The sequence below is a fragment of the Triturus cristatus genome, chromosome 9, assembly GCF_964204655.1.
Source record: "Triturus cristatus chromosome 9, aTriCri1.1, whole genome shotgun sequence".
Taxonomy (NCBI): Eukaryota; Metazoa; Chordata; class Amphibia; order Caudata; family Salamandridae; genus Triturus; species Triturus cristatus.
In genome coordinates this window covers 564,043,000-564,069,367 of record NC_140592.1, presented here as the reverse complement: position 1 = coordinate 564,069,367, position 26,368 = coordinate 564,043,000, and the positions used below count along the sequence as shown (strand labels likewise).

The following is a 26,368-nucleotide window of genomic DNA, read 5'->3' as shown; positions in this document are numbered from 1 at the left end:
CACTGCTGATGACGTCACATATTACATCACTCATGACATGGTCAGTGACATCACCCATGACATCACTGATGACATCTCAAATGACATCACTGATGACATCATCCTTGTGATAGAGTGGCAGACCTCCTCTCCCCCAATATAACCTTTGATACACACATTCAAAGAGTTCCATAGAGTTACTCACACACAGTCACTCATGCTAATAAAGAATCAAACATCCATTTACTTGCATATACAGTTATACACACACCACCACACGTACTTCTACATAAACTTACACATACTTAGTCTTTTAAACAATCACTTATAGAAACACATACTTATTCATACAGAAACTCTTCCAATCTCTCACTCTCACATATGCTCACTATATACACCAATAGTCACATATACTAGTTTAAAACATATGTAGGTACTCATAAAGACACTATTGAGACAGTCATTCACTCACTAACACACCCATGCACACACTCATCCACCCATACAGTCCTGCACACATGCTGTCTTCAACACATACAAACAGTGAGTCACTCATTCATGCACCTATGCATTATGTAATACCTCGCACGGAACCATACAGACACTCAGACACTCATACTGATACTCAAAAAACCAACTAATAACCTATATAGACACTCATGTAGCTACTCATCAACCCATGCAGCCACTTATACACAAAGTGAGAGACTGATACAGATATTTACATATTTAAACATTACTCACTAAGCCATGTATTCACTAAGATACACTTAATCAGTCAGTTATACAATCAATTTTTCAAAAACAAATCATCCATTTAGACACTTATATACCCATTTACTCTTCCATCGACCTTGAGATATACATATATAAAACGTATGTAATTTTCAGAAAAACACACATTCACTGGATGATGTCATCAGTGATGTCATTTGAGATGTCATCAGTGATGTCATGAGTGATGTCACTGACCATGTCATGAGTGTTGTAATATGTGACGTCATCAGCAGTGCATTGTGGGCGCGCGAGTTATAGTTAGCTGAACTAACTATAACGGGGGAATTTCAATGGTTTTGTACGAGTGAAAAGTCCAGCTAACTATAACGCCCCTGAAACCTATGGTTTTTTCAGTGAATAACCAGTAAGTACACATTGGCAAAACAGGGACATACTCATCTCTGTTTTGCCAATTTATCAAGTTCTTTTGATTTGGTAAATCATAACAATTTATGGAAGACCCTGATCGAAATGGGTGCCCCCATGGACATCGTTTCATATCTCTCCCAGATGATACCTCATTAACATTCAGTGTAAGATACGGGGTAGAGGGAGAGTGTACCCCCAGCTTCAGAGTCACAAGAGGAATAAGGCAAGGGTGTGTCTTAGCCCCTACCCTCTTCTCCCTCTATGTAAATGGGTTAGACAGTAAGCTACAAGGATTAGCTGCTGTCACATGTAGAGTAGGATCCCGTTTCACCCCTGTGCTCCTATATGCGGACAGTGCGGTCCTACTGTCTAGAACCGCAAATGGTCTACAAAAGCTGGTCAATGGATTTGTCGTAAATATGGAGCAAAAAGACCTTCAGATCAATATTTGTAAGACCTATACTATAGTGTGTGGAAGAGGAAGTGTGAAGAAGAAAACCTAGTTTGTGGGGGACCACAAATTGGAAGAAGTACAGACCTTCTCCTATAAGGGTGTTCTTTTTTCATGCTCTGGATACTGGATAGTACAGCTTGATCTGGCTAAGCAAAAATGTACAATGTCACTTGAGGCCATGTTTAGGTTTGCAACCAAAATCGGTAATAAAACCATACGAGAAATGTTGCAGCTCTATATAAGTAAATGGTTTCCAACTGTAACATATGGGGCAACTCTCTGGGGTATGATGCAACATAGTATACTGCAAACCTAGGAAAATTCGTTTTTGTGCAGGCTCCTTGCTGTCTCCCGTACAATACCTGCCAGTGTCACTCAAAGAATTGAATATAACTTACCTTGATAAAATTATAGATGTGAGTGCTATAAATGACTAGTACAGTATTTGGAGTAAAGAAGGTACGAAATTCTCAAGATAAGTAATTGACTGTCTTACTCTTGAGCATCACAATAAAATCCCTTGGCTAGCTCATGTGAACAGAATAATTATGGAGATTGACGATAATATCACCACAGAAAGTCTAGTTAGTATTTTACAGTACGGTAGGTAATAACTTAAGGTCATTTTTACTAACAATCGAGCAATAGAGAGAGAATGTAAAGAAAGACAAAAGGTAACAGTAACCAAATATTTGTAAGAGCCCGTGCAGTATGGCTTGCAGGATTATCTTGTGATGGTAACAGATGTACAAATATGATTTTTTTTTAAGAACAAACTTTATTGTCAATTTGCACAATAAACGCAGGGCTCTGTACCCCAGAGGCCACTGCAGTATCCAGTTATACATTTGCATGACCGCAATTGACCTTTTTATAAACAAACAAAGAAGCCAAAATCTTTGACGTTGAGTGTCGCTGCGGATGTCGACCCCACTCACCCCAACTCCCCCCCACAGCCCCCTCCCTGAGTTGCGCAACTCCCACTGAGGACCGCCCACCCGCCGATAACAGAGGACCAAAAAGGAAAGAAATAGACAAAATACCAGAACTGAAGAAAGACAATACCAATCTTAGCACACACACCCCAGGCAACCTCCCACCCCCCGCTGCCAGTCCCAACCACCCTGTCTCTACCCTCATTCCACTGGAATATCCTCTGTTGCAATCGGAGGCTCCAGCCACAGGCCCCTATAGTCCGCCCACCGCTTCCATATTTTATAATGCTTACGCGGACATCCCCGGGCCACAAAGATGGGCTGCTCCAGCCCCTTGCATTAGTCCAGGCCATTTTTCCAGGCGGCCACCGAGGGGGCCCACGTATCCTTTACAAATATGATTTTACCTCACAAAACTACGTTTATATCATATTGTGGCAATCCCAAATAGAGAGGTGTGCTCTAAAAACCTCCCCAAGTGTCTGTGTAGACATTCCAACACACAATGTACAATGCACATTATTTTGTTTTGAACATTTTATAATACAGTAAGGAAAGGCTTTCTACACCTTTATCATCATCAAAGGAATTTTTGTCTCTAAGGATGCTTATGCTTTTTTGTGTAGGCTCGAGACAGATTTTATTTGTTTTATCGTTTCATCTTTTATTAGAAGTGCCATCACTCTTAGGAAAACACTTACTCTATATGATGATCTGGTATATGAAAGAAAATAATATGGCTGGTATAAGACTATCTTCTATCCTGATACGTTCCTATTTATTTGTATCGATTTTTGGAGCCTAATATATTAATAGCTGGTTATCTTTTGTAGTGCCATATTAGAAATTATTTTTTAAGATCTAATGTTGCTCCAAATCATAACAGAGTTAAATGGGAATCGTAGTGTCATTGATATATGCTATTTCTGCACATATCTTAATTGCTTTGATGAAAATTTGCTATTTTAATTTTCACCATTTGTAAAAACTTTTTACAAATGTTTTTATAGTTGGTAAATATACAACATTACTGAGATTCATTTTTGTAGCTAGAAAATGTTGGAATAATGTTTTTATATGTTTGCTTTTATGATTTTAAACAAGAAATCGTATAAAGCTAATTGAATTGATTCGTATTACTGTGTACAGTCATAATGAGTATTTTCATTTTTGGAGTCCAAACAGATTTAGGGATTCGAAAGGCTGCACAGTGAAGCACAAGTTGCTTTGGGAACAGGTGGCAAAGCTGAAAGAATGCTTTCCATGGGCTCATGATATACATACATTGAATCATCAACACGTTGGTGTGCACGCTGCAGGGAATTTATTGGCTGATGAAGCCGCAAAGGCAACAGTTTGCACTGCCACGGTCGCTGCGATAACTTGTTTAAGTGCCAGAATAGACAGAAACATCATGGTGGCCGCCAATGCTACACGCAACGACACATCTGCCGAAAGGCTTTCCATTCAAGTACAAGTCAGATGCACAAAAAACATTCCGTATGCTCAGATTTCAGGAGGGGGGGGGGGATAGAATAATTCCAAACAGTGATCACAGACTAGGACTAATACTGGCTGCACCTTCACCTGCAAAGAAATCAAAATGTTACTTACCCAGAAAAGCATCTGTTTTTGGCATGTAGAGCTGTAAATTCACATGCTCTGCATACTCCTGCCATCTAGTGTTAGGTCCGGATTTTTGCAAATTGTTTTTCTTTGAAGAAGTCTTTCCAGTCACGAAGTTGGGGGGGAGTGACTCCTTTTGGTGATAGAGCGCATGGGCATCAACTCCATTGTTAGATTGTTTTCCCACAGAGGGCGATAATGGAGTTAGTAAGTGTAGAATAAAGATGTCCATGCGTATGTATGCATGCAAGTAAGAAACTGCAACAGGTATAGGTACCCGGGTGGGTAAGTAACTATTTCCGTTCGAGGCATGTGAGCTGTAGATCACATGCTTTGCATAGACTATACAGCAGTACACTCCCAAAGCAGTGGCTAACCTGTAGCTGTTGCAGTTGTTTGAAAGAGTGTTTTAAGTACTGCCTAGCCTACATTAGCTTGTTGCCTCACTAACACATCTACACAATGTTGTTTGGTGAATGTGTGCATTGTAGACCATGTTGCTGCCTTACAGATGTCAGCTAGGGAAATATTCTGCAAGAAGGCCATAGTAGCCCTTATTTTGCAGGTGGAATGGGCTCTAGGGAGTATTGTCAAGGCTCTTCTCGCTTTCACATATGTTTGGATACATTTCATGAGCCATCTTGCAATGCCTGATTTAGATATGGCATTGCCTTTGTGTGGTGGCGAAAAAGCAACACAAATCTTTTGTTCTTTCCACATAATATAGTAAAGCTCTTCTAAAATGTAGTGTGTGTAGAGCTTGTTCTGCTACAGAATTAGGTTGAGGAAAGAACATGGGTAACTCAACCGATTGATTTATTTGAAAAAGCAGAAACTACTTTAGGAACAATATTGGGATTGGTTCGAAGAACCACTTTGTCTTTGTGAAGTTAAAAGAAAGGTTCTTGTACAGTTAGTCCCTGGAGTTCATCAACTCTCCTTAAGGAAGTGATTGCAATGAGAAGAGCAACCTTCCCTGAGAGAAATTGTAGTTGACACTTGTGCACTGGTTAAAACGATGGACCCATTAGCCTTGTAATGACTATGTTTAAGTTTCATACTGGTGCAGGTGGAACTCTTGGTTGTATTACTCTTTTTAGTCCTTCCACAAAGGCTTAAATCACGGGTACTCTGAATAGAGATAAGGGTTGTCAGTTTTGTAAGTATGCAGCTACTGCTGCTAAATGCAATCAAATGGATGTGTAGGCTAATCCAGATTGCTGTAAGTGAAAGAGATAACAGATGATGTTTTGCACTGAAGCATCAAGGGGATCAATATTGTTATTGTTGCAATAAATAACACACAGTTTCCATCTTGCTGCATAACATGCCCTAGTAGTAGGTTTTCTAGCCTCCTTTATGATATTCATACAGTCTGGTGGTAATTGTAAATAACCAAACTCTGACTTCAGGAGCCAAATCGCTAGGTGGAGTTCTTGGGGATTTGGGTGCCTGATTTCTCCATGGCTCTCAGTGAGGAGACTGGAGTTGAGATGCAGCTTTTGGTGTGGAACTACCCAGAGCTCCAGCAGGGTGGTGAACCAAGGTTGACGTGCCCATATGGGAGCTATGAGAATCAGTTTGAGGGATGTTTGTCTGAGCTTCCGAACTACCAGGGGAATGAGTGGGAGAGGTGGAAAAATGTAGGAAAATATCCCTGACCAAATCATCCATAGGGCATTGCCTCTAGAGAGCGGGTGTGGGAACCTAGAGGCGAAGCTTGGGCATTTTGAGCCGTGGCAAACAGGTCTATGTGAGGAAATCCTATTCTTGAAGATAGGGAAGAAGAATCTCTGGATGAAGTTCCTACTCATGGATTTGCTGTCTCTGTCTGAGAAGGGTTGCAATCTGATTGTTTACTCCTGGAAGATGTTTTCCAGGAGATACATTTTGTGTATAGCCCATTTCCAAATGGCTTGTGCTAGGCGTGAGAGTTGGAAAGTGTGTGTCCCACCTTGTTTCTGTATATAGTACACAGCTGTCATGTTGTCTGTGTGTACTAGGACAGCTTTCCCTATTAGGTGAGTTTGAAAAGTTCTAAGCACTAGAAACATTGCTAGTAGTTCCAGGTGATTAATATGGAGACGCCTATACTTTAGCCTCCATAATCCTTGGATTGTGTGTGTCTGTAGGTGAGTGCCCCAACCAGTGAGCGATGCGTCTGCTGTTAGCACTGTCTGTGGAACTGGGTCGAGAAAAGGCTGCCCTTTGGATCATTTTTTGGGGTCCACCACTGCAGAGAGCAATGGGTACGGCCATCTACCAACACTAGATCGGTCAACTGACCTCGCGACAGGTTCCATTGACTTGCTAAGCATTCTTGAAGGGGATGCATGTGAAGTCTTGCGTGGGGAACAATTGCGATGCATGATGCCATCATTCCTAGCAGTTGCATAAATACTCCTGCTGGTAAAGATCTGTTGGGCCGAAACGGAGTGAGAAGGGACTGAATACTGTGAATTCTGGCTGTATTGGGAGTGGCTAGAGCTCTTTAAGCATATATGGTAGCTCCCAGATAAGTGTGTGTTGGAAGGCTGTAGATGAGACTTTAACGCTTTCACTGTGAACCCTAGTTGGTGAAGTAAGTGAAGAGTGGTTAGAATTTGGTGGAAACACATTTGGTAAGTGCTGGCTTTGATGAGCCAGTCGTCCAGTTATGGGAAGACGTGGATGTGTTGTCTTCTCTCATGGGCTGCAACGACTGCCAGGCATTTGGTAAATACCCTGGGAGCCGTGGTGACTCCAAACGGTAGTACTTTGAATTAGTAATGATGACCCGCTATTATGAATGTGAGGTATTTGCGATGAGCGGGATGAATTGAAATGTGGAAATATGCGTCTTTTACATCTAGAGTAGACAAAATCACCCTGCTGTAGAAGTGAGAGCCCTTGTTGAAGTGACACCATGTGGAAATGCTCTGAAAATATGCAGAGGTTTAGTTCTCGGAGGTCTAGAATAGGTCTCAAGGAGCCGTCCTTTTCAGGGATGAGAAAGTACAGGGACTACACGCCTGTCCCTTGATGTTGTCACAGCACAGGTTCTATGGCTCCTTTGGACAGGAGAGATTGGACCTCTTGCTGAAGTAGATGTAAATGTTCTGGTGTCATTTTGTGAGAAAGTGGTGGAATGTTTAGAGGAATGTTGGTAAGCTCCTGGCAATAACCATGTTGGATAATTCCTAACACCCATTTGTCTGTGGTGATAGATTGCCAAATGGGGATGAATTGTAGAAGACGTACCCGACAGGTGTTAAATAATCAGTGGGAAGTGTAAGCAAGTCACTGCTTGCTGGGGAGGGGGAATTACGTGGTGTGAAGCCACTGCCTCAACCTTTGTTGTTGTTGCCTCTGTATCCTCCTCTAAAGAAGCCCCTTGTAGAGGAAGACTGATTGTTGCCTTTGTAGGAGGCGGCAGTATTGTCTGAGGACATTGTTTACGACCCTCCATGGTAGAAGGAGCGACAAAAGGAGCCCCGATTAGAGGGAGACTGCAGAGCTTCCCATAGACTTGGCTAATTCTGTGTCTTTTTTCATTTTTTCTGATGAGTATATCTACCTCGGGCTTGCAGAGATGTTTCTTGTCAAAAGGAGTATTTAAAATAGATTGTTGTACTTCGGGTTTGAAGCCAGAAATCTTTAACCATGCATGTCTCCTTAATAACACACTAATGTTGATCTCTCTAACTGCGGTGTCTGCAGCATCTAAAGCGCATCTAATTGAGGAATTGGATTCGAGTTTTCCCTTCCTGGTATAAATCCTGGGCTTTTGCTTTGTGGTCATCTGAAAGGTGTTGTAGCAATTGCTCCATTTCATCTCAGTGTGTCCTATCATATCTGGCTAGCAGGGCCTGGGTGTTGCTAATGCGCCAATGATTTGCTGCTTGTGTGGCTACTCATTTACCGGAGTAGTCTAATAGTCTTGACTCTTTTTCGGGAGAGAGAGCATCCTCTGTAGTCTGAATTGGCCCGTTTACGGGCATTAGAGACCACCAAGGAGTTTAGTGGTAGCTGTCCTTTAATATAGACTGGATCTGAGGGAGCAGGCTTATATTTTTTTATCAATTCTGGGGGTGAGAATGCGAGCATGCATTGGATCTTTAAAGATTTCAGCAGCATGTCTCAACATACCTTTAAGCATAGGTAACGTGTGGCTAGCCTTTTGTGTGCTACTGAGCGTTTCAAATAGGAAATCTTCCTCTTGTGATTCCTTGTGTACCTGTACCCCATGATATTCTGCAGCTCTAGCGAGTAATTCTAGATATCCTACATTGTCGTCAGGAGGAAAAGGCTTTGCAGGGTAAAGATCTGGATCATTATCTGTGGGTGAATCAGTGTTGTAATCCTTCAAGTGATCTATTGGTAAAATATTCTCCCCCATCTCCATTATCATCATCATCATCATCAGGTGGTGGAGAGTTAGTTGGTGTAATGAGTAAATGCTCCAATGGTGGGGAAGATGGTGCGGGGGAACTTAGTGGAGGAAGAGGAGTAGGAGATGAGTTCGTACCTACATTCTACCTCTTCAAAGGAATATGATATGGTGTGTCCACTGACTCAGGATTGTGCTTCTAAGGTGGTTTATTAAAGACACGTCCTGTATGTGGATTTATATAGAGTTCCTTTAGTTTTGGGTCTGATTTGGGTGTTGGGGCGTCGAAAATCAGATCCTGCAGCATCAGAGGAACATTTTTCAGTTCCGGCACCAAGGACTTCGGTGCTGGTGTGGAATGAGTTTTTGGTGCGGAAAGTTTCGATGCCGAAAGAGGTTTCATTTTTGGTGTCTCCGTGGGGTAGGAACTTTTTATTCGGACTATTTTCAACTTCCAAATTGGTTTTAAATTGCCTCTCATTTTAATGCTTTTATATTTTTAAAGCATATGGCTTTCCTTATGCTTTGGGCCTCCAAATAGATTGAGTGCCTGATTTTTAATGCTATTTTTTTTTATCATCACTTTTTCATATACACTTTTAGCATTTTTATATGTATGCTGATGTACTTTTGGTGGTGATATTAGTTTGCTTCAGATAACTTCTTAGCCGACATTTATACGAGGAGTGGGAGTCATGTGCCAGAGTTAGGCCTGATAGGAATTAGTGCCATTTTACATGTACATAGTCCTTTCCTAAAGTTGCCTTCTCTTTGCCCCATCGACTTATGACATACATTTGCATTTATGACTCTTTGACTAGTTTCTTGACAACACCGACCCTGCTGACATGGAGCACTTCATGAGAACACTATTACTCTTGCCATGGCATTAGGGACAAGGCTCTCACGTGCCTGACATAGATGTGTTTATTCTTACGCCCATATGGCAACGCAGCTATCTGTGAAACACGAACAATGGTAGCCTGATCACAAACTCGGCTCAAGGCAAGTATACCGTTTTCTAGATATAACCTTTTGTTTCCTAACATAATCAAAGGTGACACTTCTGCTGACTTTGAGGGGTCCCTGCATGCTGAAGCTGTCTCCTAGCAGCTGACTGACATCTCCGTGAGGGGTGTCCAAAACAGGGTCCTACACTCTTACCCACCAGGTAATGGGATTAGATCATCAGGAAGGGAATTCCTTGGCAAAACATGCATGTGCACCTTAGACACATAGGTTAGAGTTCTGCACCATAAGAATATGCCAAATGGTTTATTTACTGTGTATGTATGCATATATAAGCGGTCACCACAAGATGGTTGAACTATTTGTTTTAGTCACTGTTTTGACACTCATAATGTTTGTCTGTTTTTGTCTATTAATCATTGCAGCCCCTATCTTCCAAACAAGAATCACTATGGTTCAATAAATATTGAAATCGCCCCTCCCTTGTATTCTTTGTATATTTCTCTGAGTACAAGGAAGCATTGGTGACTGAGTACAATTTTGAAGTCTGTCACCATGGTTCCTGAGAAATGGAGTTGTCATGTTCAGTGGGTGTCAGAACTGTTCGCTCCCTGCTCAGGTTTAGGTAGGGCTAATGGAGGCACTGCTAGATAGCTGGTCCAGGAGACAACATACCCTACAGGGGTGCATGGAATCAGCCTGGCACCATCCTAAGTTTGCCTACAAACGTGCAGTTGCTGCTGATTAGTGGAAAGTACACAACAATTTTAACAACCAACTCAAGTCCCGTATAGGCAAGTTGAGGGCTTAGGAAAAACTGGAGAAAAGTCGACAAAAACAAAAGTTTTTCTATGGCAAGGGAAAACAAATGGAGGAAACATGCTGCTGGAGATTGCGTCCCAGTCCTTCTACCTACCTCCAACACTAAGATGAGAGCAGACTGGCAAGGCCCTTACGAGATCACTAAAATATTAGGTCGAATTACCTACCAGTTAGGTCCTTCTTCTAAGAAGGAATATATTTACCATGTTAATCTCTCACAAAATGGTTAGGCCCACCCCCTGGGGCGCTCCGGTCACCCTCCAGAGACTCCTGAACCCCCTGCTCCAACTTAATCCAAGGGTATACGTCAGCCTATCCGGATGATGTTGTGTATAGTAAGACCTGGTCAGAACACCTAAGACATCTCCAGTTAATCCTACCTGAGCTACAACAAGCCTATTTACTCATGAATGCTAAGAAATCCAAATTTGCACACCAGAAAGTCAGTTACCTGGGTTATTCTCACAGGGAAGGAGTTACAGAGCCTCAGTTGAAAAAAGTCAATACTAGAACGGAAACTCCCTTCCCAACCCTAAAATGAGAAATCAGAGCTTTTTAGGTCTCCTGGGGTACTATAGGAGATTCATTTCCCAGTACTCTGAGTTGTTTGCTCCCCTTATGGATTTGTTGAAAGAAATAATATCCCCTTTGGTTTTCAAACATGCCCCTCCCTCGGCGCTTGTTGCCTTCCAGAAGGTGTAAACTGCCCTCACCATATGCCCTGTCCTGAAGTCACCTGATTTCACCAAAATATTTGTCTACAAACCGATGCTTCCAATGTCAGGATTGGGATGGTCTGATCTCAGCTGGCCCAGGAGGGAAATGAACGTCCTATTGTCTATATCAGTAGGAAGTTGTTCCCTCAGGAATGGATATACCCTACCACCGAGAAGGAATGTCTTGTCCTTAAATGGGGAATTAAGATACTCTGTTACTACCTGGAGGGAAGGCCCTTTGTACTGTATTTAGATCATGCTCACTTTACCTGGCTTCATCAGAATAAGGGGAATAATGCCAGGATCCTCCAATGGTTTTTGTCCCGGTCACCTTTCCAGTTTAAGGTACGACATAGAAAAAGGCAAGGAACAGGGCAACGACAATTACCTCTCCTGTTTTTCCCTTTTCCACAATTGGGAAAATCCTAGGGAGGGGATGTGTGACAAGGAGGAGGGCTTATATGACCCAGTACCTTGACCCTTCCATTCTATACAAGCACCAAAGCATCAGTTTTTCATCCTTTCACAGGGTACAACTGAGTACTGTCTCTTTAAGACTAGGCCACGGAACAGGAAAGAGCGGGACTCTATCTTTGGCCCTGGAGGACAGATTCCTATTTGACTGTGCAGTCAGACTCAGAAGACATGTACACGACAAGAGAGGAATGCAGAGGAGACACACACCTAGAACAAACCTAAGCGAACGCTGCACCGGAATCAAAGGAAGAGAAGCCGCCTGACGTTTAGGGACCCTCCGATGTAATCACCGGACTGCTCTGATGAGGAAGACCTGTCAACTCCCATGCTGGGAAGGATCCAGACAATGGAGTGAGCTGCCAGTGTGCCCACGGTCCCAGCCACACACCTGGAGGTGCATGGTTAACGCAGGTGCATGCCAGAATGCAGGCTTGGGTTTGGAGGGAGAATGGGGTTGGAGGGAGCTACACGAGTGCCAAAAAAAAGGGGGTGAACCACCTGTATTATTTAAACCACAACAACTAGTGGCATCCAGTAAAACCATGTAAGTTCTGTCTGAGCACAAATCCATATGAACACCGATTCATGAAAACCCCCTGCACTCCTGTTTATGTGTACACTAGGGAGAAGATGTAGGTATTAGAAACCGCAGGAAATAATAGATGACTTACCTGTGTTTTCTTTATCCTGAGAACTCCTGATTCCGGACCTGGAAAGGGAAAAGAAGCAGACCATTACTTCAAAGGAACATGTTGTAGTAAAGCACCAGATAATAAATCAAGTTACCTGCAAGCCAGCCCTATCTCGCCCTGAATCAATTCTACATACCCTGTCAGCAGGCAGATGTATGACAGGCACTGATTTTTATTTTTCAATCACAAACACCTACTGATTCATAGCTCTCTGCCAACGTGCATCCAATTCTAATCGACGTCCAAAAATAGTTTATAGATCAAGAGCCTCCCACTTTGAAGATTTGATGGCTTAGGATTGGCTATGGGATGGACAGTCTTATTTAACAGATTGGATGGCTCAAGGGGTTGGCTGGCTTAGGATACATAACCGGACACCTCTTTGCCTAATTGTTCTTGTGACTGATCACAGGGTCATACAGCTCTAGGGCTGGATTAAGTGACTGTTCAGTGGCAAACACAATACGGTACCACATGTAACCTTGAAGACAGGACAAGCTCAGAAGAATGGCACAAGACCGAATGTTAAAAGCAAAACGACAATCGTGAACATTACCTGTGCCATCTTGTCTGGTGGAAATTTCTATGTGCACATAAGCTACAGTCATTTTAATCTATCACAGCCATTTTGTACTCTGTTGGCCACCTTTGTTTCACCCTGCCCTTACTAGCATCCCTCTGACCGACCTGGTATCTGTGCTGGGGGCTAGAAACTCTATTGCCGCAACAAACCTCAGCGCCACTTGCTGCCACAAACTCGTTTTTCCTCTCATCTCTGTTTACAGGCAAACCTTTGGACACTCTACCCCTCACTACACCTAGTTACACAAACCGGTTCCAAACACCAAAAAGACTCTTGCAACATGATTTATTGCACTGCATACAGCAAGACTTGTTTTTACCAACAATGGGACCTGTTTTTATCAACAGAACAGACTCTTCGATCTGGCCGGTCTCACATGTTTCAGACCCTGAAGCAAGGTCCAGCTGCAAGATAAGATTGTCTGTTTGACCTGGGTGGGAAGAGAAATACTGTTGGGCCTGTGTGACAACCTGCCCGGGGCGGGGACTCCAAGCTTGTGTAACCATGTTGATGAAACAAATGCATTGTGTCAAACCTGTATAAAAGGAAGAGCCAAAGGAGTTATCAGCAGAACACCTCCCTCAGACATCCTGGTGTCTGCAGTTGACGTGATCTCCTCATGAAAAATAAACCTTTTTCTTGTCTTCCAGTTTCCAGCGCTTGCCTCATTATTTTGATAGCGAACCCAAAGTGAATTAGAGGTGGAACCCTGCACCAGGCAGCATTGAGGGTCTTAGAAGACTCGCTGTCTTTCACAATTGGCGCTCAAACGTGAGGGCCCATCAGCGACACGTGAGTCCGATAGAGAGGTCCTAACGACGGAGTGAACGACTAAACGATTGGGGTATACCTGCCTGAGAAGGCCCTCGTCTGGCTGCCGATTGACTAAACTTCACCGGTTCCGAACAGACCTCTCTCGAGTGACCTGCGGTCCTGACTGGGACCTTAGAGGAACGCCGCATTGATTGTTGGAGTGAGAGGACAACCAGGCGCTGGAAGGGGAAGACGAAGAACTGTCCACACGGTCCGGGTAAGGTCGTGAAAAAAACGACAAATTGATTGATTGAATAGTTTGATTGAAATACTAGTATTCCTTTTTTATTGAGTTATTGGAGACATTCCCTGCTTGCAAACAACGAAGAATAGGAATATTCTCTCTCTTTGCAGACAGCGAAGGACAGGTAGTGCAGACTTTTTGTCTAAATTGCTTGACTGAGATATTCATTTTGACCGATAAATACGTCATGCCTGTTTTCTCTAGATTGTTTGATTGCAATTGTTTTGGACCGGACCGTTTGTTAGAGGTCAGTCAGCCGGCGCCGCCGGCAGGCACCCCTAATAAGGACATGTACGTAAAGTATGGATTAGCCACCGTAGCTTATAGCAAACTATGGCATAAATACACTAGGAAGGACCGGGTAAATCAGTGGCCACTGACGGGATCTTTTGATCCCGCTAAAATAGAAACGTTAGAATTAGCTCTCCATAAAAAGAAAACTAGACCAGCCATGTTTGACAGTTTTGGTTTATGGCGAAAAGAGGCAGCCCAAAGAAAAGAGACGAAGCTAGACAAGATAAAGAAACGCGAAAATCAGCTTACCAAGCCTGTAAAAGGTTAGAAGAAAAACTAAAAGAAAAGGAAATTGATAAAAAGGAACAGGAATCAAAAATATCAGGTCAATGCCCTGTTAGAACGCCCTTGACTCTTTACCCCGAGTTACCGGCAAAACAAAGGGTAGATGATGATTTATTGTTAAGTCCCCCAATTATATACTTGCCACCCATTTACGCCCCTACTCATCACGTAGTACAACGCCAGGACCCCTAAAATATAGCCGGAGGTGACACGATGGCCTCAGTCTCCACCGCCTCTGCTCCCACCGAGTCACACACACCAAATGACTCATCAAAGGATACAGTAGTAGAGGTAGGATCAAAAGAAAAAGGAGCGCCCAGGGTCCCGCGATTAAGTACAAATGAGCAAGCAGGCATTGATAAAATAGTTAAATCCCTCATAGATAGGAAGGAGACAGAAGAGCATGTAACTGACATATGCAACTCCTATGTTGAAAAACACAAACAATACTTTATTGTACGTCTCTGTTACCACACTCTTACTGCATATGAAGAGCAGTACCAAGATGTAGGGCCTGAGCGACTAGTGGCTCTCTATAGGAAAGTAGACACCGGAGATGAAGGTGATAACGATGTTACAGAACTCTTTTCATCCACACTGGAAGTATGCCGTCACCTTGTTGAACAAGGACGGATAGATAAGGACAGGACATCTAAGATAGCAGGACCCCCGGTGGAAAAACCAGATAGCATGATGCCGATAAAAGAAGCTGCCCCTTATTGGGTACCTCCTAGAGGACAAGGGACTCAGGACGATATGAACCATCAAGACGCTAAAGGAAGGGTGGTCTACAATTGGGTGTATCAGCCATGGGACAGACAGGACATTTTGACGTTCCGTAAATATTTACCGGATTTACGAAAAAAAAAACACCGCCTTTTACACCGAGCTAGGCACCGCTCTGGGATCAACAATAATGACACTTGCCGACATAGACTTGTTCTTCGGGTTATGTTTGCCAGCAGATGTGTGGAAACAGATTAGGAAAATAGACCATACCAAACTGCTTGGTCATACCTGGGAACAACTCAACACACTAGATAAACAGCAGAACCCTGGTCAAAAACCGGTTAAAGCAATATTGGACCTCCCTGACAAAATAGTGCAGAAAGTGAAAACGCTGATCCCAGAGAAAAAGATAGACTGGTCCATAGTAACCGCGTGCCGCCAGAAACCACAAGATGATGTCTCAGAGTATTTCTCCAGATTTGAAACGGTGTTCTCCGATTACAGTGGACAAGACATGTCCACCGCAACCGGACACCACTTATTTGTGCAGAACTATGTCAAAGGACTACTGCCAGATGTATCCCAGAAATTACAAGCCAGTGAAAGTAGTTGGGCAGCATCTAAACCGGTGGCCATTCTCCAAATGGCCCAGTACTATGAGCTTCAGAGAAACGAAAATGACAGGGCTACAGAAAGGAAAAAGAAGGACTTGAAGGAAAGGGTGATGATGGCACAACTCCAGGGGGCGAATACAGGAAGGGAGCAATATAAGGGAGGATACCAGCAGAATACCCCTAGAGTACAGCCACCTAGAAACAATTCATCGACTTCATATGTAGGACGCCAAGACCTAGGCCAGGATCAATGTGCATTTTGCAAAGAATATGGACACTGAAAAACCCAATGCCCGGCTTTGTTAGGAGCTGGTAGGGGCAGGGGGCGAGCGAAATAGCAAGTGGACAGAGAGGAAGAGGACGTGGGAGAGGGTATGCGAGTGAAGCAAACAAAGAAAGGCCAGGAAGAGTGAACGCATTTGACCATCCCAAACAGAATCAGTACCAACAGACAGATTATGACAATACATACGATTTTGCATAGGACAGCCAGGGGCAAGGGAGGGATCCAGTCGAGCTCTATGTTGACCAGCAAGGCCCTGATGTTACAGCTAAGGTCCTGGGCACAAAATTGCCATTTTTGGTAGACACTGGAGCAACACGTAGTAAACTATCCAAACAACTGATTCCAAGGGCAACCTTGTCAGGCTCACATGTGACCTCAATAGGATTTGACAGGACGCCCTCCACCAACCCTTTGTCCCGACTGATCCCTTTTAACCTTGACAACAATAGCGTCGAGACGACATTCCTCCTCTCTTCTAACACCCCAGATGCCATTATGGGTCTCGACCTTCTGAAACACTTCCATGCGACTATCAGATGCTCATCAGACGGAGTGCGTGTCATACTGTATGACAACCCCCAGCGCCATAGAGAGAACCCTTCTCAGCACATGTTTCCCATCTCCGAGACTGACGCATCCCTACTGGACACTTTGCCATCACACTTATGGGCTAGGGCTGATTCAGACGTAGGAGGAATGACGACGTAACACTACGACAGGACGCAACCCTACCGAAAGTACCGCAGTACAAAATATCACCAGAGGGTGAGAATGCACTGACAGAGATCATACACTCTTTGGTAGAGGCAGGGGTGGTAGAGGAAGTAGTGAGCAACGTTTGTAACAGTCCCATACTACCGATTGTAAAGAGATAGGGAGACGGAAAAGCCTACCGATTCATCATTGACCTGCGGGAGATAAACAAAATCGTAGTGCCACAATACCCAGTAGTTTCCGACATCACGACAATTTTGACTTGAATCCCCTCCACTGCCACCACCTTCACTGTAGTTGATCTCAAAAACACATTCTTTTCCATACCTATACACGAGGACAGCCGCTATCTATTTGGATTCACCCTAAACTCCCGTTCATACAGATTTTGCAGAGCACCTCAGGGGTACACTGAGAGCCCAAGCATCTATAGCCAGGCGCTTAAAAGACAGTTGGACGCCATACAATTGCCAGATGGAGTGGCACTAATACGATATGTAGACGACATCCTTCTAGCAGCAGACACCATACCAATAGCCGTCACAGCCACCATCAAACTACTCAATTTTCTTGCTGGGAATGGTCACAAGGTCTCCCGAAAGAAATTGCAGTTCTGTAAATCACAAGTGACCTATTTGGGTCACCTTTTATCAAAAGAAGGGAGGAAACTCACGCCTGACAGGATCCAGACAATTCTAGACACCCCTGTCCCCAAAGATCAGAAGCAAGTCCGCTCTTTGATAGGTCTCACCTCATTTTGCCGACAGTGGTTACCGAACTTTAGCCTCATTGTCAAACCCCTTCTCTCCCTCCTAGCTAAAGACATCCCCTCGCCTCTACCCTGGACCCCCGAATGCCAGTCAGCCTTTAAAGAACTACGCAATGCCGTTTGTTCAGCGCCTGTCCTAGGAACCCCAGATTACTCCAAACCATTCTTCCTCTACACGCACGCGAGGGAGGGATGTGCATTGTCTGTCCTAACACAATCAATTGGTCACAAACAACGCCCTTGTGCATATTTCTCTGCCACCCTCGATCCAGTAGCCAGAGCCCTGCCAGCATGCCTGCGCGCTGTGGCAGCTGCAGCAGTATCAATACGCCAGAGCGAAGGAATAGTGTTCTCCAATCCAGTCACTGTTTTAGTACCCCATGCAGTCGACACACTACTAAACCAGACCAAAACCCAACACTTGACTAGCGCCCGACTGACCGGATACGAGTTACCCTAAAGCGATGCACCACCCTCAATCCAGCCACACAGTTACCCCTACCCGAAAATGATCCTAGCGTGACTCCACTACACGACTGTGTGACACTAACCGATGAACAAAGAGTAGAATAGATCTCAGAGACACCGCCTTTCTAGAACCAGAAGGAGAACTATGGGTGGATGGTTCGTGCATCAAGCTCCCTGACGGCACCACCTCAGCTGCATACGCTGTCACCACAGCCCGAACCGTTCTGGAAATGGCCCGTATTCCCCAACGTTCAGCCCAGGCTGCAGAACTCATTGCCCTCACACGAGCATGTATCCTAGCGACTGACACGACAGTTAACATATACACCGACAGCCAATATGCCTTCGGGGTGGTTCACCATTTTGGGATCTTACGGAAAGAAAGAGGGTTTCTGACTTCATACGGTACACCCATCCTGCATGGAGATTTAATCTCCGCCTTGACGCAAGGAGTCCTCCTCCCCAAGAAGTTAGCAGTGATAAAATGCCAAGCACATAGGAAAGTGACTGATCTCATTGGACAGGGAAATACACTAGCAGACATTACTGCCCGAGCCACGGCAGGACACAGAACTATGACACGAATGTATGTGACCAGGTCACAAGCTGAACAAAGAACTGACGCTAGGACCACTGTAAGGGACACACAGACTACATGCACACAAGATGAATTGGCCAAATGGGAAAAGGTGGAACTAAAAGACGAGGAAGATTGCTGGAGAACTAAAGACGGAAATAAATGGCTGTTACCCAATGCCTACCTCATCCCCATATTGACCATGGCACATTTACCAGCACACATAGGCTCCACCCCCATGATTGAACTAATCACCAGAGTATGGCATGATGTCAAGATAGCAGAATCTGCAAAACGCCTAGTACAACAGTGTATAGTCTGCCTACAACACAACCCAGGGAAGGGGACAGTAGTACCACGGGGAGGGTTTGGAGTCCCTGACCACCCCTTTGAAATCCTTCAAATGGATTACATCCAACTAGAGAGATGCCATGGTCTAAAATATGTCCTGGTGGTTGTGTGCGCTTTTAGCAAATGGGTGGAGGCATATCCCACCCACAACAATACCGCCTTAGTCACTGCAAAAGTATTGCTGAAAGAATTCTTCCCCCGATACGGCCTTTGCAGAATTTTATGGAGCGACAACGGCCCCCACTTCGTAGCCGAGGTGATACAGAACATACTGAGAGGGTGGGGGGTAAAACAAAAGTTCCATGCCGTCTTCCACCCCCAAACAGCGGGCCTGGTAGAGAGACACAATGCAACATTGAAATTAAAACTAGCCAAAATAGTTGCCACGACCGGGTTGAAATGACCCGACGCCCTTCCATTGGCATTGCTATCAATGCGCTCCACCCCAACCAAACACAGACTGACCCTGTATGAGGTGGCATTCGGCAGGCCTATGAGCATTTGGGCGGCACCAAGACCCACCTCCATTAACGATGTCCCGAACATATTAATGTCGGATTATTTGCATAAATTGACAAACGAGCTAACAATTATCCACCAACAGGTGCAGCAATACCTTGCCTGACATATCCAGGGGCCCAGGACATGAAATAAAGCCAGGCGACCAGGTATTGATTCGCAACTTCCAAAGAACGAAAAATCTGGAGCCTAGGTGGACGGGCCCCTGGCAAGTCCTGATCACCACCCGAACTGTCCTTCGAGTGGAAGGAAAACGAAACTGGCTGACGCTCATCATTGCAAGCGAGTCCCTCCAACCCTGGCAACCTGTGAAGGGGTGGAGGTGCAAGAGGAAGTACTCGCGAAGAACCGACCAGCTCTGAGTTGCTACCCACAAGAAGACACCCTCTAACTATCAGAATTTCCCGACCCCACGGTGCCATCCAAGAAAGGGTAAAACCTAAGATCGACGAAAAGGAGGGGGCTCCAACGACCAGGCCACTAACTGAGTCAAGGTCTCAGATCGGTAGCACAGTCAAACAACGCTACCAGGAAAGCGCCAGACAAAAGTCTGTGGTCCTAACAGTTGTTGAGCTCCTCGAAGATGATGGAAGAAACTGAACACCTGCAAAGCGAACGCAAAGACACCAAGACTGCTAACCTGCACAGCACAAAGACAATTGCACTTGCAGCCGCATTTCTCACCTGTCTCCTGCTAATGGTCGCACTCTGGATCATTGAGGAGAAGGCACCTGCATACAGAACATTGTCACCCACCATGCAACCAATCACCAAGAAAAAAACACTACCGCCACATCTCCGAGAACGACGCAAAGAATTCCGGAATAATTCTTTCGTGCAGATGTTGCACCAGCACAATGTTGCCACCAATACTACTAACTGTTGGGTCTGTGGGCTGTTACCACATGCCACTGAACATTCCATCCCTTTCATCCCTTCGCCCTTTTCTATTCACGGATCTTGCCTTGCCTGGATGATACTCCTACAAGAAAGTTACAAAGACAATGCCACTTCCGACGGAACAATCGCCCAGTTCTACAACGAGTTCTGGCGAAACAAAACAGGAAGCACAGCCATCCCCTTCTGCCCTCACACCTTCAATGCGACATTCCCGATGAATGTCCCCTCCAAAGAACGAGTGGAAATGCAAGTGTTCAATAATCCTAACAGAGCCACATTTTCCTACCTGAAGAAAAGAACTGCTGCAACACTGACTGTGGCCCTATCTGTGGTGAACATCTCTGGCCTTGTATGCATTGAAGGCCGTGGGACTAAGAATGTAGGTCACAGCACGTGTAGCATTGTAAGGACTTTGAACACTACCAACCCTCCTGCGCTTGTCGCCTCACCCAATTTGTACTTTGTTTGCGGAACCACAGCCTACACCTGGCTCCCAAGAAACTGGAGGGGCACGTGCTACATCGCCTTGGTTTTGCCACCAACCTACACAGCCCATGCAGAGTATCATCGAGAAAAACGATCTAAAGACACTGATCAAGCAAACACTGCCTCATCACAGTTCCTCGACGCAGCAAAAGGGCTCATCCCGCTATGGAGTCCGATGGCAAACAGCCGAGCCATCAGACATCTATCCCAAGCGGTAGAGACCGCCCTGAACATCACTGCTGGCATCCTCACCAACAACATTGCTGAGCTCCAAGCAGTCCGTCTGGTTACCCTGCAAAATCGCATGGTCCTGGACGTGGTACTAGCGGACCGTGGAGGAGCATGCCGCATCATCGGTGCCAGCTGCTGTATATACATTCCTGATAATTCACCTTCTGTCTGTGAGGCAATCGAACATCTCCATAGACTGTCTTCAGAAATTCATCAGGGATCAGAAACCTGGACAAATGGAAGTTGGCTTTGGGGCATCTTGAAGGAGTGGGGTTGGAAAATATCAATGATTCTCTTGGTCCCAGTATTGACAATATGTGGTTGTTGTTTGGGTATACACTGTATACCACCTTTGTGTTCTCTTTGTATAACTACCATGCACCCTAAGACTATGGACACTCAGCTAACAAAAATGAGAGTAATGTATGATCAAGAGATACAGGACATTATGGAGATCGAAATAGACTGACAAGCTGGCTAGTTATGTTCAAAGGGGCCACTGTTAAAAGCAAAACGACAATCGTGACCATTGCCTGCGCCATCTTGTCTGGTGGAAATTTCTATGTGCACATAAGCTACAGTCATTTTAATCTATCACAGCCATTTTATACTCTGTTGGCCACCTTTGTTTCACCCTGCCCTTACTAGCATCCCTCTGACTGACCTGGTATGTGTGCTGGGGGCTAGAAACTCTATTGCCGCAACAAACCTCAGCGCCACTTGCTGCCACAAACTCGTTTTTCCTCTCATCTCTGTTTACAGGCAAACCTTTGGACACTCTACCCCTCACTACACCTAGTTACACAAACAGGTTCCAAACACCAAAAAGACTCTTGCAACATGATTTATTGCACTGCAAACAGCAAGACTTGTTTTTACCAACAATGAGACCTGTTTTTATCAACAGAACGGACTCTTAGATCTGGCCGGTCTCACATGTTTTAGACCCTGAAGCAATGTACATCTGCAAGATAAGATTGTCTGTTTGACCTGGGTGGGAAGAGAAATACTGTTGGGCTTGTGTGACAACCTGCCCGGGGCGGGGACTCCAAGCTTGTAACCATGTTGATGAAACAAATGCATTGTGTCAAACCTGTATAAAAGGAAGAGCTAAAGGAGTTATCAGCAGAACACCTCCCTCAGACATCCCGGTGTCTGCAGTTGACGTGATCTCCTCATGAGAAATAAACCTTTTTCTTGTCTTCCAGTTTCCAACGCTTGCCTCATTATTTTGATAGCGAACCCAAAGTGAATTAGAGGTGGAACCCTGCACCAGGCAGCATTGAGGGTCTTAGAAGACTCGCTGTCTTTCACACGAACAGCCGTGTTGCCTAGGACTGAATGGATATGTTCTTGTTAACTCTAGAACTGAACCAATTCAAAATACAGAGAAAAGGATTGCGAGCCTGTCACTTAGAGTGCTGAGTAGCTTCAGGTACAACTTACACACCTGAATGGCTCAAGACATTTGCACTGGGAAACTGAGCCCAGAACCACCAGGTCTGGGTTGAACTTGGGCTCACTAAATCCATACATGGATACCAATTGTTGTGGACTGACTCGGGCCTAGCACATGGATCGCATAGCATGTAAAGAAAGATAAAGTTAGGCGATGCCACAAAAATTCAATGCATACTACCATCTTAGCTCATGGCCTCAAGTCCTAGGCACAAACCTTTCTGAGTACAGTGCAGCAATATATCAGAACCAGTCATGCCGAGTTTCTATCAGGGAAGACAATCCCAATGTTTCCTGCAGAGTGCCAGCGTTGCCTGGACCGGGGCTTTTCATGTGGAGAACATACTAAGCAAGCTTCCTACAATGAATAGCAGGACATCAACTCTTACACAACTTAGAGACACTGTGGTCATCTTGGATATCTGGTTATATAGTTTTTCTCGTGGCCAAAGGCTTCTTTGCTGGCAATCATGATACAATATTAATGCAGCCAGGACCTTCCTGTTTGGATTTTGGATTTCCTTTCCTAAGAACAATTTGTTACCCTGTGAATTTGCATTGAAGCACACTGGGGCTACACAGAAGTATTTTAGAAGTGTGTGCTGTTGATGGAAAGAACTTTGAAACTATTTCTTGAATGTTGTTTATAAACTCTTCCAAGACTGTGGGTTGTTACATTTTTCTAAGAGTTATTATATGGTGAAGTGGCAAAGGTGCACGCTGAAAAGACTTCTATACTACAGAACCCTCAATAGAATCACGATAAGAATCGTTCCTCTCATCATTAATACCCATTCTAATAGATCAGAAATAAAACATTATTCATGCAGTTACATTTTAAAGAAGCTTACAATCTAGTCAACGTCCATGATGGTGATGAATAGAAAATGGGCATTCTGTGCTAAGATTTAGATTGCTCAGATATCAACTCATGCCTTTTGGACTCTGCAATGCTTCTGCTGCATTTCAGTATTTTATCAATGAGATAATGAAAGGATATTTGGTTGTGTACTGTATTGGCCAATTAAATGATATGCTGATTTAATCTTGTACTTTGGAAACTCACATTTCATATTTTAAGGCAGTATTGCAGTGGTTAAGAAAGGAACACTTTTTTTGCTAAGATGGAGTTCTTCATGCTACTACTGTGACATTTTTGGGATATATTGTAACACCTAAGGGCAATACATTTGATAAAAAGAGAGTAGTAGCAATTGTTTAAAGGCTCCTACCAACTTCGGTAAAGGTAACTGGGCATTGACCTATGTTATAGGCAGTGGATGCTTATTTGCTAAGGCGGAGGAGCGTCGCCTCACTGCTTCAGCTGCAGGCTGAATACAAATAATAAAATGATAGTAATGTTTGTTATTATCATTTTTTTTTGTATACAGCTTGCAGCTGAAGCCAGGTGGGTAGGGCTGGACTTACCGCTTCACAGGGGGAGGAGTGGTGACAGCACCTAAAGTGCACATGACACTTTGGCCGGCAGTCTCAGGCTGGCCAAAGCGTCATGCGCACTCTGCATGTTCTCCACCCACGCTGTATTACAGCCTGGGTGGAGAACATGAACAGCCTGCCAGCCCCTGTTTGAGTGCCGAACCACAGAGCTCAGACCAATCACAATGCTGCTAAGGCAGTGTTGTGATAGGTCAGGGGATTCTGGGAGGCTATGTGTTTTCTGCTGCTGGGAGGATAGAGAAAGAGGCGGCAGCCACAGGTGGTAAAGAGGTAGGTGCTATTTGTTTTTTTTAATTATTTCCCCCCTCGCTCGCTCCCTCCCACCACCCCAGGTCGGTAGCAGCCGCTACTGTTTATAGGTGGTTCATTCATCATATTTTTAAAATCCTAAAATCCATTGCCAAATTACTGACAAAGAGTCGTTTTTGGTTAAGATGGATGTGCATAGCAAGGAATTACACTTTCTAAAATCAAAGTGACTCGTCAAGAAATGAGGACACACAGATATTCGCTTAAATTTTGCATTTACACAGCAGATGACTGACCAAATAAGGGGTTTCCGGTGCTGATGAATCATCTACACAGCAGCACTGACAGAAGCAGAATCAGAAGAGCAATGTTTTTAGCTGTTTCTTGAAGATAGCTTTGTTTGGGCTTAGGTGCAGTTGGAGCACAGTGCATTCCAAAGTTTAGCTGACAGAAACCAGAAAATGTCTTCTGATCCTAGGCACAATAGCTAGCCTTAAGTTCAAGGACCTCAAATCCCTGAAAGGAGTAGAAAGTTGAATCGGCTGTCTGAGAGGAAACAGGTTGGTCTTTGGGAATACTCACAAGCAAGCGAGCCACTACATTCTTAATGATTTGTAGGCGTTTTAACAGAATCTGTGCAATGCCTAAATAAAGACCATTCCCATAGTCCAGGTGAGATGTAATATTAGTCTGGATCACTGTTTTTTGAGTGCATGAGAGGACGGCCTACTAATTTCATGAGGCTCCTAAGAAGGCTAAAACATAAGGCTGACAGCTTCTTAACTTGTCTGTAAAAGTTAAGCCATCATCCAGCCAGTTGTCCAAATCTTTCACTGTCGCTATAGGGGCAGGGAAGGGGCCTAAACAATCTGGCCACCAGGCATGAGTTCAAAGATGAGGCTGATTCCCCACTACTATCACTTCCATCTTTCTGCCATTCAGCTTCAGACAGTAGACTCCCATACACAGCAGACAGGCAGTTCCTCAGTTGGCTGGGATTGTTACCATGATCTTGTGACAGCAAGATTACAAGCTGCCTATTGTCTACAAACATAATTAGGGTCAGAAGAAAGAAGTTCACGATATCTGCCACTGTCCTCACCTCTCTCCGCCCCCCTCTGCAGCTGGAGCAAGGTCACCGAAGAATATCTCACCGCCTCCCTTAGCATTACCACACCGCCGACATACGCTGATGCCAACACCTCAGCACTGAACCTCCAGCAATGGATCTCCAACTGCTCTAACACCCTGGCACCCCTCAAGAAGACACCCAGCAAGCAACAGTCCAAGAAAGCCAGCTGGTTCACTCCCGCCCTCCACGAGTCCAGACACGCCTGTAGAGGACTCAAGAAGAGATGGAAGAACAATACCCCGGTAACCCACACAACCTTCAAAGCCACAGTCACCGCACACCACCTCCTCCTCAAAATCACTAAGAAAACAGCCTCCAAGACAGAATCAATGCCAAAGCACACAAAAGAAAAGAATTCTTCGCATCGTCAAGGAGTTTGCCAGACCCAACAGCAAGACTACAGATGTCCCACCCTCCCAATACCTCAGTAACAATCATGGCATCTTCTTCCACCACTAGATCAGGCACATCTATGACTGCTTCAAAGCCCAAGACTCTCCCACTACGCCCAACACGACCGTACCCGACCATGCCACACCCCAACAGATCCTGCTCAACTGGACGCAGCTCACCACAGATGACACACTCAAGAGCATAAAAAGCCTCCAATCCGGAGTCCCCTCAGACCCATGCCTGAACCACATTTTCCAGAGAGCTGCCACCTACATCGCCCCCAAGCTTTGCCGCACCATCAACTGCTCCACCAAAATGCCACATTCCCGACGACTGGAAACACGCAGAGATCAACTCCCTGCTGAATAAGCCATCCACCGACCCGACAGACCTCAAGACCTGCAGACCCAACTCCCTGCTCCCCTTCCCAGCCAAGGTCATCGAGAAGCCCATCAACACCCAACTCTCCGAGTTCATCGATGCAAACCATGTCCTACACATCTCCCAGTCCAGCTTCCGAAGAAACCACAGCACCGAGACCGCACTCCTCGCTTCCCACCAAAGACATCCGCTCCCTCCTCGACCGGGGCAAAACTGCAGCCCTCATCCTCTGGACCTTGTGGCTGCTTT

General features: G+C 44.8%; 1 protein-coding gene across 3 annotated transcripts in view; it reads right to left on the bottom strand.

Moving 5' to 3' along the window:
- Positions 1–26,368, bottom strand: part of PPP1R13L (protein phosphatase 1 regulatory subunit 13 like) — a 953,402-nt gene that overhangs the window by 523,656 nt on the left and 403,378 nt on the right. For all 3 annotated transcript variants that reach the window (XM_085625573.1, XM_085625577.1, XM_085625575.1), the window contains exon 2: positions 12,165–12,202. The gene's annotated coding sequence lies outside the window, so the exon portion shown is untranslated. The remainder of the gene's footprint in view (positions 1–12,164; positions 12,203–26,368) is intronic.